General features: G+C 50.8%; 1 long non-coding RNA gene and 1 pseudogene across 1 annotated transcript; both read left to right on the top strand.

Annotated features, from left to right (window-relative positions):
* The first annotated feature begins 2,514 nt into the window (after positions 1-2,514).
* LOC102509914 lies at positions 2,515-4,103 on the top strand (annotated as a pseudogene).
* A 4,712-nt stretch (positions 4,104-8,815) lies between these two features.
* On the top strand, positions 8,816-12,914 carry LOC116658966. Its single transcript, XR_004314196.1, has 3 exons — positions 8,816-8,892; positions 9,274-9,456; positions 11,419-12,914. It is a non-coding gene; the product is annotated as an uncharacterized LOC116658966 (long non-coding RNA).
* Positions 12,915-19,497: the final 6,583 nt, after the last annotated feature.

The following is a 19,497-nucleotide window of genomic DNA, read 5'->3' on the forward strand; positions in this document are numbered from 1 at the left end:
ATCTTTACCAACACTTGTTATTATCTGACTTTTTGAGTATAGTCATCTTAGTGGGTATAGAATGGTAGCTCATGGTGGTTTTAACATGCCTTTCCCTAACAACTAGTGATGTTGAGCACATTTCCTTGTGTTTACTGGCCATTTGTATATCTTCTTTCAAGAAATGTCTATCCGGGGGGGGAGGGTATAGTGGTAGAGTGTTTGCTTAGCATGCATAAGGTCCTAGGTTCAAACTCCAGTACCTCCAGTAAAAAATATATTAAAAAATATATAAATAAACCTAATTACTCCCCCCTAATAAGTCTATCCAGATTCTTTGCATATGTTTTAAATTGGGTAATTTGTCTTTTTTGTTGTTGAGTTGTAAGGGTTCTTTATGTATTCTGGACACAAGTCCTTTGTGGATATGAGATTTACATATTTTTTTCCCATTCTGTGGGTAGTGTTTTCATTTGACAGTATCCTTTGGAAACAAAGCTTTTAATTTTGATGAAGCCCAATTTAATCTATTTTTTCTTTTGTTGCTGTGCTTTTGGTTATCTAAGAAACCACTGCTTAATCCTGGGTCATTAAAACGCACCCCTATGTTTCCTCCTAAGACTTTTACAGTTTTAGCCCTTACATTTAGGACTTTGATCCATTTTGAGTTAATTTACTGTAGCGTGAGACATCCAACTTCATTCTTTTGCATGTGGGTATCCAGTTGTCCCGATATCATTTTTTAAGAGACTGTCTTTCCCCATTGAATAATGATCTTGGCACCCTTGTCAAAAAATCAATTGACAAAAGAAGCATAGATTTATTTTTGAAATCTCAATCTATTCCACTGATCTGTTCCATTGATCTCAATCTATTCCATTGATCCATAGATCTGTCTTTATGCCTGTACTACACAGTCTTAATTGCCTGATTTTTTTTAGTCCACACCCCCATCTTTCTAGAATGGAAGTTCAGACTTGTTCACTGCTGTGTTCCCAATGCCTAGAACAAGGCCTGGTGCAGAGAAGATGCTTGATAAATATTTGTGGGTTTGAATGAATAAATCCTTGAATGAGTACAATGCTTTTGGGAAGAAGCCAATTGAGAGGGAAAGCTGAAGGTACAGTAATGAGAGGTCACTGAGGTCAAGGAGGTGCAGGGTGTATGAATGGGGTCATGGGTTGGGGGATGGGCCACAGAGCAGAGGAGAAAACCCCTTATCCTCTGAGACATGTAGGGAAAGGCAAGGAGAGGCCTGGCCTCAGCCATGTTTCAAGTGGGAAGGGAAGGAAGTTGAGAGAGGTCCCACCCAGTATCTCTGTTTTCTCCAGAGATAGGAAGTGAGAGGGAAGGGAGGGGCTTCAGGTTCAAGGAAGCTGAGGACAGCGGAGTGACCTTAGGGCCCATGTCCAAGGTTGGACCTAACCAGTGGGCGCCCTCCACTCATGATTGGATCCCCTCTAGGGTTCTGGGGCAAAAAGGTTACCAGATGAAAGGTCAGGGGGTGAAGGGCTAGAGAGGGTGCATGTGAAGCCGTGGCCTTGGAGCCCAGGCTGACAGAGACAGGAGAGAAGCCATAGCACAGGGCCCTGGACCACAGGCAACATTTCCTAAACCCTAAGAGCCAACCACGGCTGGACACACGCAGGACAGTGTGGAGTACTGAGGGAGGTCAGGCGGTGCTCCCTCCTGTGGGTGACTTCTCAAGGCTAAAAGTACCTGAGGCAGGTCACTGGGCCAGTGTGGTTGGAGTGGGGGCAAAGGCAAGCCATGAGGCCAGTTTACGGGTGCAAGTGAGGCCCAGCTAACTGCACCTTGATGCCTGCCCACCTCAGTGAGCTTGGCTGTTCTCTGGACTTGCTGTCTACACATTGTTGTCTGCAGATTTGCAATATTCTTGAGTCTTCAGAAGGTCTTGGAATATACTCTTTTTTTTTCTCTTAATTCCTTATTTTTTAATTTTAGACTTATGTAAAGAGCCCTTTTAGATCTACTTACTCATAGTTTTCAAAATATCATATATCATTTTTGTGTACTCATAAAACAAAAAATAGAAATGCAATAAAATGATTAAGATATTCTTAAAACTTCTTTACATTTGAATGTAGACTACTGAGTCACTTTTTGGTTCACAATTGTTGATGTCCATGTTAATTTGCTCAGTATTGTTCTCCAAGCCGAGCCATCAAGGTCATTTGCGATGGGGCCTTTCTTAACAGTGCTCTGCTATTGTCCCCCGGATTATACTTCAAACCACTGACACCCATTCTTTAATGTGGATACCTTCTTATTTGATGAAGCTCATATTTTTTTTCAACAGAATGTTGAACAGGTTGGTTTTTTTTTTAATAGGAAGTTCTTCAAACATTCTTTTAAGAATTTGACTTTTCTGGTTTTTAACAGTATCTCAGATTGAGCTCATAGCTTTCTATGTTTTTTTTTTTTCCCTCAAGGCTCAGTTCTTGGAAGATATTCTTGAAGAATATAAAGGGCATGAATGTAATATTAGATATTAAGTCACTGTTATAAGGGGTTGAATTTAAATCCTGTAAGTCAAAATTGAAGGGGTGTTATTAAGTGTGCTTTTATTTTGCATGAAAATAAAAAGAATTATACATTAAAAAAATTAAAAAAAAAAAAGAGGAAATATAAAGAGACCAAGTGGTTGAAAGTTGGTGATAGGGAGAGAGGAGAATTTTAAGAAGATATTAGGAGCAGACTGTGAAGTACTCTGAGTCACTGGTATTTAATTCTGCTTTCATGGGGAGTGCCACAGTCAGATACAACATTGAAAAAGATGACCCTGGAACTATGTGGAGGGAGAGAGTGGAGGCAGGGAGACCCGGGAAGGTGCTGAGACCACGAAGCAGGAGGAAGCTGTGACCTGGACCAGAGCAGTGGCAGGGAAATGGGGATAAAGAATGGACACCCCAGTGGATGAGTGGTGGAGTCCGGCCTGGCGGCGGCAATGGACCACTTCATGTGGACCAGCAGCCTCCTGGAGATCAACGAGACCCTGGTGATCCAGCAGTGTGGGGTGTGCATCTATGACGGTGAGGAGAAGATAAAATTTGATGCCAGGACCCTCATTCTTAGTACCCACAGACTGATTTGGAGAGATCAGAAAAATCATGAATGCTGCATGGCCATTCCTCTTTCCCAAATTGTGTTCATTGAAAAACAGGCAGCTGGAATTGGGAAAAGTACCAAAATAGTGGACCATCTTCACCCAGCTGCTAACAAAGAACCTGGTCCATTCCACAGTAGTAAGAACTCCTACATCAAGCTCTCCTTCAAAGAACATGGTCAGATTGAGTTTTATAGGCGATTATCAGAGGAAATGACACAGACAAGATGGGAGAATATGCCAGTTTCCCAGTCATTACAAACAAAAAGAGGACCCAGCCAGGAAGAATAAGAGTGGTAGGAATTGTAGGTATTGAAAGGAAACTGGAAGAAAAAAGAAAAGAGACTGACAAAAACATTTCTGAGGCCTTTGAAGACCTCAGCAAGCTAATGATGAAGGCTAAGGAAATGGTGGAGTTATCAAAATCAATTGCTAATAAGATTAAAGACAAGCAAGGTGATATCACAGAAGCTAAGACCATCAGGTTTAAATCCTATTTGCTTAGCATGGGCGTAGCTAACCCGGTTACCAGGGAAACCTACGGCTTGGGGCACACAGTACCACATGCAGCTGGCCAAACAGCTGTCTGGAATATTGCAGGCGCGTTAGAGGAACGAGGGGGAATAATGTCACTCATGGAATTGTACTGTTAAGTAAACCGAGCTCGAGGAATGGAATTGCTCTCACCTGGAAGATTTGGTGAGTGCATGCAAGATGCTGGCAGCACCGAAGTTACCTCTCAGGCTCCGAGTGTTTGACAATGGTGTCACGGTCACTGGACTCCAGTCCCAATTAGGAGGAAATGGTGGCCTCAGCCTTGGAGACGGTTTCAGAAAAGGGATCCCTAACATCAGAAGAGTTTGCTAAGCTCATGGGAATGTCTGTCCTCCTGGCTAAAGAAAGGTTGCTTCTTGCAGAGAAGATGGGCCATCTTTGCCAAGATGATTCAGTGGAAGGCTTGTGGTTTTACCCAAATTTATTTATGACACAAAGCTGAGAATTTTGTATTTGAAATACTTCTTGTCCATATCCCCGCATCGTGTAGAGGCTGTATGACATTGATCTAGGAGTAAACCCTGAGAAACTGAGAACTTAGTGGCATTTCCCAGAATGATATAGAACCCATTTAATTTCTCCCTAAATACTATGATCCAGGAAGATTCCTTAGGAAAATACAGAAAAATGAATGCCAATATGAATTTGAATTCATGTTACAGCTGTATAGCAACCCTCAGGGTTTAACTTGATCTTCAAATCTGACCATTTTTTAAAGAAGAGAATTTAGTTCACCAGGGATGTGCATATTTGCACAGGTTAGATCATTATTTTGGTGTGACTAAAATTCACTAAATTATAAACGAAGTTTTTCTCGGTGTTTAATGGGCCCATATGGGTTTTTTTGTGTGTGAAACAATTTATACCTACAGTGTAGTTTAAGAACCTGACAACACTGGAACAAAATATCAAACTGTAGAATGTCATTTGAGACTCTTCCTGAGGGCTTTTAGAAGCATCCATAAGCATGTCTTCAACAGACCAAATAAAACACCTTAAAAAAGAAAAGAAAAAAAAAAGAATGGACTAAATCATGGGGATGTAATATACAGCATGGTGACTATAGTTAATATTACTGTATTGCATATTTGAAAGTTGCTAAGAGAGTAGATTTTTAAAATCCTCATTGCGAGAAAGTAATTCTTTCTAACTATGTATGGCAACAGATATTAACTAGACTTACTGTAGTGGTTATTTTGCAATATGTACAAATATCGAATCATTATGCTGTACACCTGAAACTAACATATGTCATATGCCAAATATACTTCAATTAAAAAAAGGTGGGGGTGGGTATAGCTCAATGGTAGAGCACATGCTTAGCATGCATAGGGTCCTGAGTTCAATCCCCAGTACCTCCGTTAAAAAAAAAAAAAAAAGATGGACTTCGGAGGATTTCAGAAGGTAGAATGGACAGGACTTGGACACTAGATGGGAGCACAAGGGAGTGTGAAGAGTCAAGGTGGGGTCCAGATTTCAAGCTTAGAGGAGGTGACTAGAGGGATGGAGACATCAACTACTGACCTAGGGAGTTACAGGAATACAGCTGGTGCAAAGATGGGAAATATGTTCAGTTTTTTTAAAAAATATTTTTTATTGTGACAGCCTTCAAACATACAGAAAAAGAAAAAAGAAAAAAACAACCAATACACCCTAGATTCAATATGCGTTAACATTTTGCTATATCTGCTTCATAGGCGAAGTTTTTTTTTTCTGAACAATTTCAAAGTGAGTTGCAGACATTCTGATACTTCTCACCTAAACACTTAGCAAACTTCTCCAAAACATGAGGACATTCTCCTACATAACCACAGTACCACCTAATAATAATTCCTTAACATCTAATGTTCTTTCCATGCTCAAATTTCCCCAAAATGTCTTTGATAGATGATTTTTCTGAACTATAATCAAATTTCACCTTGTGCATTGGTCCTTGTATCTCTTACATGTCTGACAACCTAGAATGCCCCACCTCATGTTTTCAATGAATTTTGACTTTTGAAATGACTGGGCCAGTTGCATTTTTGAGGTGGGGGGGTGGTGAGGTAATTAGGTTTATTTATTTATTTAAACAAATTTTTTTAAATGAAGATAGTGGGGATTGAACCCAGGACCTTGTGCATGCTAAGCATGCACTCTACAACTGAGCTATACCTTACCCCCAAACCAGTTATCTTGAGAATCCCCCGTGTTCTGCATTTGGCTAACGCTTCTTCATCACCTGTTGCCTCTGCCACCTGTATTTCCTGTAAGCTGGACATAAGTTCAGAGGCTTGATAACATTTGGGTTAAAGTTCTTGCAAGAATACTTTTAAGTAAGGCAGGTGCTGGTGTTGTGGCCTGTTAGGTTCGGAGAGCCTGAAGGACCTCAGAGCAGATGTCTTGCTACTGGTTGTATATATATGTGGTTTGAAGACCTGGAGGAAGAGCCAGGTGAGGGAGAATACCTTAAGGGTTATCACAGAGGAGGTGAGACCTGATGTCTTTGGTGGGGGTGGGAGAGGTGGTGAGAAAACCCAGGAAATCTGAGAATGCCAGGGAGTTTTCCAGAGGAGTCAGTGACAAGACAGGACCAATAAGATGACCACCTGAGGCCTGACAGTCAACAAAAGCCCTGTCCTGCTTCCCCCAAAGCCTGGGCCCCTTGCCTGGAGAGTCAGCTGACATGTCTAGAGTTCATAACAAGCACCCCAGGGAGACCTGCAGAGGCCTTAGATGACAGGGCATCTCGGGGTTTGTATAGTAGCCTGTGGGAGGATGCAACTGATTTCAGAAGGTCTATCTATTTAGTCATATTAGTGAGCCTAAGGCCATTATGAGACCAGAAACTCTTCATTGGAGGGGGGGTGCGGTTCTCAGGGTGGTGGCATCCAGCCCTGCCCAGGGGGGAGCTCGGGAGGCAGCCAGGGACTTAGGGCTATGATGGGCTCTGGATCTCTAGGCTGGGCAGGGACTGAAGCTAAACTGTAGTAAGAGAGGTCCCTGCTGCCTTCTGCACACCAGGCCTGTGGCAATGAGGGATCAGAAATACCCTTGGAACACCTAGTCAGCTGTGCTGTGGCCTGGAACACCTTGCAAGGTACGGACCTGCCTGCAAATCCAGGCTCATTCTATACCCTGTTCCCTTCCCTCTCTACCCTTCAGCCATACTGGCCTGCTCTGGTTCTTGGATGCAGAAGACCTTGCCCCGTTAGCCGTAGCCCTCTCCATAGTTCTATGTGGTGGGTCTTCAGTGTGCCAGCTGCCTGTGTTGGTGTCTGGGAGGTAGCACACAATGAAGTTATGGGCATGGACTCTGACTCAAAAGATCTTGTCTGAACCCCTAGCTCTATCGCTTAATAGCTGTGTGACCTTAGGCAAGTTACAGAACCTCTCTGTGGCTGTGCACCCTCTCTGTAAACTGGGGTTGTTGATAGTTAATATGAGCTTCCAATAGTGCCTGGCACCTGGTGAGTCTTGCAGTTGTTACAGTCACAATTACTGTTCCCATGCAGCTCAGATATCAAGATCTGCCTGAGCTCACAGAGCTAGTGCTTGGCAGCCTTCTGAGATGTTTCTCCAGTACATCGCTGTTGCACTTAAATATCCCCACCTAACTGCTGAGATTTTCCCTGCATAAATCCCATAACTTTGTATCCTCTGTCCTGCTACTGTTTCTGTAGGTTCAATTTACCCTAGTCAGATTAAGTAAAGGGATCGTGGAGTTGGAAGACTAAAAAAGGGTAACAGGCACTTTCCTGTTGACAAGCAATTTACATTCTAGTAAGAAAATAGGAACAAAAAGGAGGATTAACACAAGGCCGTGTGTAATGAGGCTTGTGAGTTCTTGAAGGGTAGGAATATCAGCAATTGTCAAAAATATAACCAATGTTTTGGGGAGCTCACCGTGTCCCAGGCACTGGGCTTTACAATCCTCACAAAAACACCACAGTAGATATTAGTAGTCCCACTTTACAATGTTAAACACCTGCCGTAGGCCACGCGATGATTGGAACCTTGGTTCTGTCTTCCTCTAAATCACCATCTTCGGCCCAGTCAAGACAGAGGGACAGGGTGAACACACCCCGGCTGAGCCGCAGAAGCCGGCGAGAGAAGAGGTTTGGCAAAAGGAGTCGGGGTCGCCGCAGGCGGGTGGGTGGGCAGGAACCGGGCGGGGCTGCGGGAGGCCCGGCCTCAGCCTCTGAGCGCCGCAGGGGCAGAGAGCCGCTGGACGCACGCGGCCCGCACCCCGAGCGGCCCTGCCGCAGCTCTGGCTTCCGCTCCGGGCCACACGTGGGGCCGCGTTCCTGGGAGGGCGCCTCTGATTGGCCGGGGCCGGTCAGGTGGCTCCCGCGCGCCAATCAGCAGCGGCCAGGCAGTGGGCCGCGCGCTCCGCCCTGCCCGCGTGGACCCTCGGAAACTGCGATCTCGTGCGCTGGGCCGCGCCGGGAAAAGGCCGCCAAGGCGTAGTAATGCCCGCCATGCCCCAGAGCCAGCCGGCGACTGCACTGGCCCTTTACGCCTGTTTATCTGAATTCGCCACCAGCCCTGCCCCATCTCTCAGAGGAAGAAAAGAGGGCTGGGCCGGCCTTCCTCTTGGGCTCTGTGTTCCGCCGCCGTAAGGCTTCCTCCCGCTTTTGTGCATCTTTCCCCTTTCGCACCTCTAGAGCTCCAAGCCTTCCTTTCTCCAAGCCTCCCCCTTTCCGGCAGCCCACAAATGGTGTAGCCTTCTCCCGCGGTAAGAGAAAGATCTCAGGGCCTCCACAGCCAGGCTCTGCCTCTTCTCCCCTCCGCTGCCCTTGGCCTCCCTTTCTCACTACTTCCTCATCCCAATTCAGCCAGGCTTTGGATCACCAACAGTCCCACTCTGGCCAAATCTGGTGGCGTTTCATAATCTGTGCTGTTTCACTTTGCAGCATTTGACCCTGTTGACGCTTTGGAACCAAGATTTCCAGGAGGTTTGGTCCCCTCCTGCCTCTTTACCAGCCCTCTGAGCAGCCGTACCATGGGCGTGCCTCTCCTTTTTCCCGTCTGGCAGACATAGGCCCACTTTGGTTTTTTGTTGTTGTTGTTGTTAGGCTTTCAGTAGAGGCCCACTTTCTTGATTGTTTACCCAGACTTCCCGAGGGATCTCATCTCATCACTGGCCTCCCCTAAATGCCAGTAATTTCTGAGCCTCGATCTCTACCTTAGATTTGTCGCAGAACTCCAAACTCACTACTTGCGTGTCTTGTGGGTACCTAAGGCTGAAGGTAGGTGTTTCATTCAACTAATATTTATTAGGCTGTGGGCTCACTTACAGTATAATTATTTAAAACATATCCTCATAAACATACCAGTATTTATTGCTGGGTGCCAAAAGCTTGGGAGTACTGTGTCACCTGTGACTAGCACCCAGTGGGTGCTTCATTCCCGTGTGCTGAATTCATGTAGGAATGAGTGTCGGCATAGTGCCTGGCACAGAGGCGGTGCCCCAAGTTCGTTGCCTCACCCTCAGCCCAGCTTCTCTCTACCCCAGGGATGGGAACTGTCTCATCACCTCACCTCCAATGCAAAAGCTACATAAGTGAGGTAAACAAGAGATAAAGCCGAAATGAAAGTCCTCCTTGTCCTGTCTAATATTCTACTCCCAGGGAAGTCTAATCTGCCAGCTCCACGAAGGCAGCACTGCCCAGTGATGGGGCAGGAGAGAGAACCAGGATCCAAGGACAGGCAGCTGCTGCAGCCAGACTGGGAGACATACAGACCGGGGTTCAAATCCTGGTTGGGTGACCTTGTGGATCCTATTGGACTCCTGTGAGCCCACAGTTCCACCTGTAAGTTGGACGTATGAATAGACTCTACCTCACAGAGATTTGTAAGTATGCTCTTAGAGCTCTTAGAGGCTCCCAGCAGGCATTGGCACTTGCCTATTGTTTTGGCTGAAAGACAGAGGGTGAAGAGGACTTTCCTGGTGCACTGTCGCCACCGTGTGACCATCTAGGGGATTACATAAGGGAGTTCTCAGGCCGAGGAAGGGCTGCTTGACTTCAGTTTTCTGAAACCTGAAAATTTGCTCTGCTGTCCAGGCTCCCTCCGGCCTCCAAGGCCAGTACTGTCACCTGTGGAGGAGAAATCATCCCACCCTTGGGTTTAGGGCACTGTCTGTGCCTTCTCTGACTCTTGAACTTTTGGTGGTTCCTCACTGTGGCATTCAAGGCTTTTCAGACCTGGTGCCCTAGATACCTGCTCTGTGCTTGGAACTCAGGGCCACCCAGCTCCAAACCTGCCTCAAGATGCTCTCTCGGTGTTCTCCTTCCCTTCCGTCCCTCCTGAGCCCCCTGTCTCCTCTCCCTGATTCAGGACCCTAAAGTTCTCTCCCCAGTGAGTGTGTTAAGTGAACAGCCACCATTTATTGATCTCCTGTGTGCCTAGTGCCGTGTCAGGCTCCTTATGGGCATTTATTCCATAGACTCTTCACTGATCCTGCCAGGCAGGCTGCTGTGATTGCCCCCATTTTGTAGAAGAGGACACCGAGGCAGAGAAGGGTCAAGTGACCCACCCAAAGTCACACAGCCTTCAGGTGACAGAGTCCTACCTATAACTTCTAGGACACCAAGTACAGTGGAAAAGGCAGACAGACCTCTGTTCGAATCCCATCTCTGCCACTCACTACTGGCATCCCCACTCGGAGCCTAAGCTTCCTGTCTGCCTCTAAAATGAGATGGCAGCTCCCACAAGGCACAGGTGCCGGCTCCGGGAGCAGGCAGTGTTCACCAGGGATGAAGAGTGGGGAGGGCATCGCAGCCGGCAGTCAGAGCTGGTCTGCAGCACGCTGCGGTAAGTCGGGGTCCCGTCAGGGAGGCTAGAGCCGATGACTGCGAGCCCCAGCTCAGGACCCTGGCCGGCAAGAAGTAGGGGCTCAGGGCTCCAAGCCCCCAAGAGCCCTCACCTGTAGAGCCCCTCCCTGTTCTCCCACACCCGCTTTAGTCCTCTTCAGTGCTTGCCCACTCGGCAGCCTCATGTGGGCCTTTCCACACACACATCTGATCATGACCTTTGCTGCTGCAAATCTTTTTTTTTTTTTTAATATTTTTTGAGGAGGAGGAGTAATTAGATTTATTTATTTATTTTTAGAGGAGGTACTGTGGACCTCACCCGTGCTCACTAAGCATGCGCTGTGCCCCTTGAGCTATCCTCGCCCCTGCTGCTGCCGCAGCCCCGTCCTCATGCTGCTCACTGGGGACTCAGTCCCTCACCAGTGCCCGAGAGCCACGTGCAGTCTGTGGCCGTAGCCCTGCCAGCTCCGTCACCTTCTCTAGTCTCTGGCCCCCTCCCTTGTCCTTGAAGCCACCTTAGAACTTTGCACATGCTGTCCCCATGGACTGAAACACTCTTCCCTCCCCTCTTTGCCTAGTTAATGCGGAGGTGCTGAAAAGTCTCCTTGGGAGGTGATGGGAATGGGAAATTTGAGACCTGAAAGAGGAATAGAGTTTGGAAAACCCGTAGGGAGGGGAGAGTGTTCCAGGAAGAGAGAACAACGGAGGTAAAGGGATGGAGGTGCACGTGGGGAGGGAGTGGGACAGGTAGGGACTGAAACTAATAGGAACGAGACGAGGCCAGGGGCAGAGCCTCACGTGCTGTGCTGAGGTGCTGTGCTGTGGAGCTTGGCCCCAATCCCGAGGGCAGTGGGAGGTTTTCGAGCAGGCGTAGTTACAGCGAGTCCCCTGGGTAAGGTGGAGAGGGCATATCAGCTCTGCTATGAAGAATGGAGCACCCAGAACTGACCATTCCTCCAGGAACGACCTGATCACCACCTGCAAGGAAAGACCCTTCACCGGATCCCTGTCTGAAACCTCTGTGGGCCCAGCCCAAGGCCCCAGCCCCACCCCAAGAGAGGCTGGAGTGGGATGCTACACTTCTTGTAGCCACCAGGAGGTGGCACCATCACCCCAGCGTGTCCCCCTCCACTCTGCTCCCTGAGCTGGAGACCCCTCCAGGGCATAATTATAGGGAAGAGGCCCGAGAGGAAAGAAGAGGTGAGTGAAGAAAGAAGAGGAGGAAGTGGGGGGACCGAGGGACGGGGCCCAGGGTGGTTGGGACACAAGGCACAGGATGGGGGAGTTGGGGTAGTGCTGCCTCCCTGCTGATTTTTTTCAGGGTCAAGCAGTGTGCGTCAGTCTGACTTAGATTTGCACCATTGTATGCCCCACCCTCCTCCATGCAGCCCCTCCTCAGGTCCCTGAAACTCTCATGGAGACCCTGCCTGTTCACCGCTCCTCGGCCATTACCCAAGAACCTCCAAGTTCTTTATCACCTGCCTCTCCCTCCTGCCCCCATTAGCAAGCCCTCTTATTCTAAAGATGCCCTTCAATTTCCACTTGCCCCCATGGTCCGGCCACAGTGGGGGCCTGCAATGGGGCTGTGCAGGATGGTGCTGGGCCCAGGCCAGAGGACGAGAGGGGAAGCGGACAGTCCCTCTGCGGACGCTCTGGGGCTCATTATTTCTGTCACCTTGGAGAGGGCACGTGTCCTTTGGGGCTGCTGCCCCAGTTCCCTGCTCTAACTGGCCACTGCAGCGGTCTCCTCGCCTGTCTCCCCACATCTGCACTAGCAGCCCCTTGCTCTCAGTCTCTTCACTCCCCTGGGAATGAGATCCGCAGCCTGCCAGGCTCTTTCTGGCGTGGCCTCATCCAGCACCACGTTCCCCCTCTCTCTGTAAGAGCTCCGTCCACCTGCCTGGTTGGAGTGCCTCAGACTCTCCCCGCTCCGGCCTGCCTGCTTCTAGACCTCTGTGGAGAGGGTTCCCTCTGCCTGGAATGCTTTTCCTCCCACTCCTCACAAGGCCAAGTGCTCCCCTCCTTCAACTGACATACCGCTTCCGCTTGGAACCCTTCCCTGGGTCAGATCAAGCTCCGTCCCCACTGCAGACTAGCACAGCAGCAGCCCGCTGACCCTCAGAGTCTGGGTTAATTATATTCGGGCGCCTTCCTGGGTGTTTATTTAATGTCTGTCCCCACCTCTAGATTTCCGTTTCCTCAGGGCAAGGGCCTTTCTTCATCACAGGATATAACCACTGACATGAATGGTACCTGGCGTATAGTAGGTGCTCAGTCACTGTCTGTCAATTACTGGGCCTTCCAGCCCTCTCCTGCCTGGTTTCTTCTTCAACTTGGGCCCCCACGACACCTCCTCTGGGAAACATCACTGACCTGGGCGAGCACTGCTCCTGAGTTCATTCCTTTATTTGTTTTTCAGTTTCCCTTTGGTCCTCATCCCCCACTGTAATCACCCTGCCCCCGTCCCCCCACGCAGCCATGCTAATGGTTTTGTGTGTTCTCCTAACATGCGTGTTCCCTGTGTCATCATTTCTTTTGAGCAAGTGGCTTTATGCTTTAGAGCTCATTCCATTTCTTACCCCCTTCCACCCAGAGCTAGGTTTCTGAGGTCCCTCCTCATGGCTATGCGTCCGTCAGGTCCCCATACATGAAACCCATCCACCTCCCAGTGATGGACTCCAGATTGCCTCCAACCCCTCCTTCAGCCTTCCCCATGTGGTCACGTGTGAGGATTTGGGAAGGGGGATGGTATATATGCAGGGAAAAATTACTAGATCACAGGACATGTGTTTATATAATTAATTGAGAGCTCCTAGGTGGCTCTGGGGGAGCTGCGCCCACAGTCCAGGAAGGCCCCCCCGTATCCCTGCTGACACCTGGCATTCTCCAGCATGCTGACTTTTGCCAATCTGAAAAGTGGGAAATGAGAGCATCTCTTGCAATATTCTTGAGTTTCAGGGTCTACCCATAAGCTTGCTAACCTCTGGTTTCCTTGTCATTCGATCATTTCATTGTAGCCTCCCTCTAGTATTTTGGGGTGTCTTTTTCTTATGGATTTGTAGGCCCTCCTTAGGTGCCCAGGGCTGTCCTTGCCACAGTGTGGGAGAATGCTGGCTTACAAGCAGATGCCCTGGGCCCGGAGGTGCCATGAGGGCGCTGAGCCTTCTCTGTGTCCCCAGCCCCACATCAGAGGGTGTGAGAGGTTGACCCTCGATGGGCGCTGTGAGGGTCATTACTGTGGCCTCTTCAGGAAGCTATGTGAGTAATTTGGGGGGGGACTGTCTCAGTTCCTAAAGGGGTTGGGAAGCCTCTCTGAGATCAGCTGGCCAGCCTGGAATTTGAATTTTGAATCTGGGACATTGACTTAACATGTATTCAGTCCATGAACGCCTAGGGAGCACTTACCCCATGGTCCACATTCAGGTGCAGCTGTGAACAGGACGGTCCCTAGGCTTCTCGGAGCTTGCCTTCTAGTGAGGGGGTTAGCCAGTAAAGACTGAGCAAATAAGATAATTATAGAAGAAAACAAACAAGGGGCTAAAATATGGAATAACCGAGAGAGGACTTTAGCCAGGGTGGTCAGGGGAGGCCACTCTTAGGGGATGACCTTTGTTCTGACAGCCAGCCAGAAGAACCGGAGGACTAGCACTTCAGGCAGGGACCCACAGGTGCAAAGGCCCTGAGGCTCACATGAGCTTGGGATGGTGGAGAAACAGAAAGAAGGTCACCAAGGCTGGAGACTTCATGGGACAGGGGGTTTGCAAGGAATTTTGGGGAGTGGGCAGGGGTCAGTTCAGGCTTTGTCCGGTGGGCCTGAGGTTAGCCTGGGCTGGTGGGTGAAGTGGGCAGGAGGAGAGTGTGGCCGTGTAGGAGGGGCCTGGGCCCTTGGAGCTCTGAAATTGGCTGGAGGATTATGCCAGGCAGCCTTAGAAGCTGGTGTGTCCTCAGGGGAATACTTTTCTTTTCTGGTGTTTCAATTTCAGTTTTTGTAAATAAATAATGCACGTATCAGGGACAAAAATCAAAAGAAACAAAGGTCCCCTCCTTCCTTGACCCCAGCCACTGAGTTCCCCTCCCCAGAAACAGCCATGGTGACCACCTGCCCACACTTCCCAAGTGATGGTGTCTGTGGTCCTCAGGTATGTGTTTCACAGGGATGCAGTCTCACTGCTTCACCTCAAATCTTCCCCTCAGCAGTGTAAGTGAAGCAAATTCCCCATCAGGACACTTAAAGCAGCCCCTTTGTGAAGGCTCTAGAGCTGTCCTATGCATACACAGCTCTTTAAGTTTATATTTAAAATAATTAAAATAAAATCATCCATCCCTCAGTGGCACGAGCCACGTTTCAAGTGCTCAGTTAGCCATGTGTGGCCAGTGGCTCCTGTATTCGATAGCACAGGGAATATTTCCATCATTGTGGACAGTTCTGCTGGATTCTCTGGAATTCTCTGGAGAATTCCATGCCATCCATCATTTTTCTCTAGCCTGCCTTCAGGGGTGGCTTGGAAGGGGCCACGCCCACAGGAGCAGAAGCCCAGCTGCATGGGTGAAGCTCTCCTCAGCATGTGCAATGGGTCCCCAGCAATAATAATAATCTCCGTCCCCCAGGACCCCAGAGCTGCCCTTTTTTTGCAAGGTTGTAGAGTTTTGCTGTCTGATATGGGTCTCGTGTCTCAGCCCTGCCAGTCAACCCTCCTCTCCTGGGACCTGATTTCCTAGAGGCCTCAGCTTTTAAATGAAAGGGTTTCCCTGACCAGGAGCTTAATCATCCTCCTTGCCAGGTCATTCAGTCATTTGACAAACCTTTGGGGGCCTGCCCTACACATGCCCTGATGTAGAGGTGGAGTCCTTGAAGCCCCTGACCTGAGTGAGTCAGAGAGAGCCATAAGTGAGTCATTTCAGGCGTGCGTAGAGGCAGAATGCCTAGGCTAGGCTGTGAGATCAGTATGGGCTTCCTGGAGGAGGTGATAGCTAAGCCAAACCCTGAAGGAAACAAGGGAGACCTGGAGGTTTGAGAGCTGTGAGGAGCCCACAGTCATAGGCCGCAGGGCCAGCGGGTGCTGTCAGTAGTGCCCGGTCAGGCTGGGCCGCCAGGTCCAACACAGAAACATGAGGCTGGCCCTGGGGGGCCCGGACGGGGCTGGCGCGGTGGAATGTGAGCAGCGACCGGGGTGGAGAGGATGTGGGGAAAGGCTGGGTGAGTTCAGCTGTTGGCAATTTCACGCCATCTCTTTAGCCACTTCTTGGGGATGGGCCCTGGCCATGGGGCCCAGGTGCCGATGAAGGTCAGATTTCGGTAGCCAGAGAATAAAAGGAGATTTCCTCCGGGGGTGGGGGGGCTCTCTCTCCCAGAGAGAGCTGCAGCTGCCTCACACACATACTCTGGGATTAGGCTAAATCCTACAGCAGGTGGAGGGGTGGGAAGAAGGCTCCCAGTTAGGGTCCCAGAGTGTGGGAAGGGCAGGCAGTGGTGGCGCACACCTGAGTGTGTCTGGACCTGCGAATGAGTCTCCTCTGTCCCTTCATCCAACTCTTTACTGGCCTCAGTTCTGCCCTGGGTGGGAGTTGGCAGGGCAAGGACAGTAACCACTAAACTGGATCAAGGGCCACAAAATAAGGGAGGTGGGGCAATGCAAGAAGACTCAGAAAATGGGGGCAGTTTCCCTGGGGAGCAGGGAGAGTGGGTACAACCTGAGACCTTTTGTGCCATCGAAGTCTTTGTTTCTGTCATTTCAATCACGAACACAAAATGCCTTTTTGAAACATGGTTTTCAATGTCTGGTCCTAGACCAGCGGCAGCCGCATTCCCCGGGGACTTGTTAGAAATGCAGATTTCCAAGCTTTACTTCAAGCCTACCAAATACAAAATTCTGGGGTGGGACCCAGTGATCCAGGCTGCCTGCCCCCACCAACCCCCAGGGACTCTGAAATATGTGAAAATTTTAGAACTACTGCTTGAAAAACTCAAAGCAGTGCTTGCTTCCCGGGAATCACAGGTTGGGGGCAGGAGACCCTGGACAGCATCCTTCTCCACAGCAAAGAGAGCCTCTGAATAGGGGGGGCTCAGTGTGAACGGGGGACCCCACCGAGGGGAGGCTGCCCTGAGAAGAGAGGTTTGAGTGAGAACTAAAGAGCGGGTGGGGCTTGGCTGGGTTAGGAGGGAAGAGGAGTGACCCCAGGAAGGAACAGCCTGTGTGAGGGACCTGCGGTGCAGGGATGGAGGCCATAGGGCTGGAGCTCAAAATGCTGGGCCCTGCACATCTGTGCTTGAGTGTCATGAATGTCTGTCCTTCCATGGGCGTGGACATTCCATTAACAGATGTCCCCTGCTTCATGGAAACCCAGAGCCTCTCCTGGTCCTGGAAATGGCTGGGCCCCCAGGGCTCTGGGGGGGGACAGGCACCTGGTCCTGAGCCCACCTGCCCTCTGTGTAACCTCGGGCCAGCCACTTCCTCTTTCTGAGCCTCAGTGTCCCCATCTGGGCAATGGGGACAAGAATGCCTTCCTGTGAAGGGCTGCCATGAGGAGGAAATGCGATCATGGCCAGCCGGCCCTGGGGGCCATTCCCCCCTAATCCCTGTGCAGTAACAGGCGATTTTGACTGAGCGTTGACAACCACTCCCGAGGCATGCTGTCATTCCTGTGTTTCTGGCTCACAGGGGTAACCGGTCACAGCCTCCCCTGTCCCCCCATATACAAACACACTGTGGCCAGCGTGCCCCTCCCTCCCGGGCGCTGATTCCCTCCCAGCAGCCTCCTGCCCCTTGGCTCTGGCTTCCCAGACCCGAGTGACTGTATATCTGTTGCTCCCAGCAGAGCCTTGACTGACACAAGTAGCCAGCAAGTGGCAGAGTCTGGAGGGGGCCCGGCGCTTTCCCTACAGGCTCCCGAGGCAGCCGATATCACAGAGGCTCGGAAGCTGCTCAGAACCCAGGCAGCCCAAGGGGGTTCTGGCTCCACGTGCTGCCACGCTGCCCAGAGCAGGCTCGGGGGAGGGCAGGTGGAGCAGCGAATGAGTCGCATCTGTCTCATTCTGACATGGGATGTCAGGAATGTAGAAGGGCCCCAGTGAGCGCGTGCCTGCCAGGGATGCTGGCAGGGAGGGGGCACAGGCTGGGCAGCTGAGCCCCTCTTGGTCTTCAGGACCTACCAGGCAGCAGCTGCCCTTGTCGCTCTGATGGGTCTCCCTTGTATGCAGGACCTGCCGGGAATCTGGGATCTGGGGCGGGGGTGGAGGTCAACTCAGCTTCTTCCTTAGAGCTGAGTTATCCTTGTGACCCTAGGCCCATCACACCCTCAGCTTCTCTACCATTAAATTGGGGAAACTAACTCTTATCTGGCAGTGGGCTTATGGTGGCCAAGTGGAAACTGTGGGCTTTTATCCGTCACCCTTGCTCCTTGTACACTGTTGTAGCCTCCGAGCCCTTTTGCTCCCCAGCTGGGCTCGGAGGGATCTGCCTCTCCTGTGATTGACTAGGCTGGTGAAGGACACAGTCACTGGCCAGTGACCCCAGTGGGAGACTGGGGCTCCGTCAGAAAGTTTGGGGGGGGTTCCAGGGACCCAGAGGGGGCTCTTGAGTGCAGGAGGAGCAGAAGCCAAGAGCTGCTTTTGGAAGCTGCCTGTGGAGCAGCCTACAAGGGAATGGGAGGGAAGGGGATGGAGAAGACCTTGGGTTGGGAGGGGGACACAAAGACCACACACCAGTCCTCAGGGAGACACTCAGCATCACCCATGTGAACTCTGCAGGAGGCCTTCCCCAAGCATGTGCCCATCCAAGACACATTTCATCCTAAACCCTAAGCCCTGGGAGGTAGGCAAGGCAGGAGCGCTCCACTTGAATGGGCAGAGAAGGCGATGAGAGCACTGGTCCTGGGACACTGGCTTTGGACTTTCTGGCTCCAAGTCCAGTGTTCTATCCACCCATAGGGAATAGGGCTCCTGGGGGAAAGGAAGCAGTCAGGGATGACTCCCTGGGTTTTGGCCCCGTGCCTTCTCTAAGATGTGGGGTCCTGGAAGTGCAGTTTTGGGGGAAGATGAGCAGTTCAATTTGGGACATGGTGAATCAGAGAGGGCACATGGTGCGGGTGTGAGGAGACCCGGAGCAGGAAGAGAAGCATGGCCATGAGTGGCTGCTGTCTTGCAGGATGGCCCCCGTCCCAAATCCTCATATCCAGATCCTTCTGACCCTGTACATACTTTCAGCCACCCCCTCAGCAAGGGGACAATCTATGCAGCCTCCACAAAGGGTCTGTCCTGGATGGGGACTCCTATTCCAGGACAGGGCAGGAGACAGCGCCAGGTGCTGGGTCAGGTACCTCCTCCTTGTGGTTTAGGGGCTGAAGAGCAGAGTAACCGCTGGGATGGAGTTGGAGAAGATTCCAGGCTCAGAGCCCTGGGAATCTGGTCCCTCCACCCACCCTCCAGAGGATGCTTGAGAACATGGCCGTGACGGCCTCCCCAGGGGAGGCCCAGGCAGGCAGAGACAGCTGCAGCCCAGCCAGGCGGCAACCAGCTGCTGCCTGGGAGGCTGGCCAGGGTGGGGTGGGGTGGGGTGGGGCGGGGCGGGGCGGGCACAGTCCCCGCAAGCCCCCAGCCTGAGCGGCAGAGCGTGGGAGCGGGAGCGGGCAGCAGCCTAGAGGCTGAGTTTCAGGCTTTCACGCTGTGTTAACGGTCAGCTTGGTTAATGCTGAGCAGATGGGGGAGGGGTGCTGCCAGCTCCCTCAGGGATAGTCCCAGGGCAGGCACACACGTACGCATGTGCAGAGGGTGCGGGAGTCCCGCCCAGTGAATGGTGTTGCGTGGACACCTCTGTCCATTAGAGCTCCTTCACACCATCACGTATACAAGATGTGCTAGTGAGACAGACAGACCAAGACAGGGGTGCACGCAGGCTCCTGGGGCCACCCTCAGCAGCTGGAGGCAGACGGAAACCCTGGGAGCCCTCAGCCTGTGTCACCCAGGCAACACTCCCAGGTCAGGGATTGCTCCACCCTGTTCCCCCTCCATCCGCTGCAGGGAAGATACCAGGCACACAGAGG

The sequence above is a fragment of the Camelus ferus genome, chromosome 22 (genome assembly GCF_009834535.1).
Source record: "Camelus ferus isolate YT-003-E chromosome 22, BCGSAC_Cfer_1.0, whole genome shotgun sequence".
NCBI lineage: Eukaryota > Metazoa > Chordata > Mammalia > Artiodactyla > Camelidae > Camelus > Camelus ferus.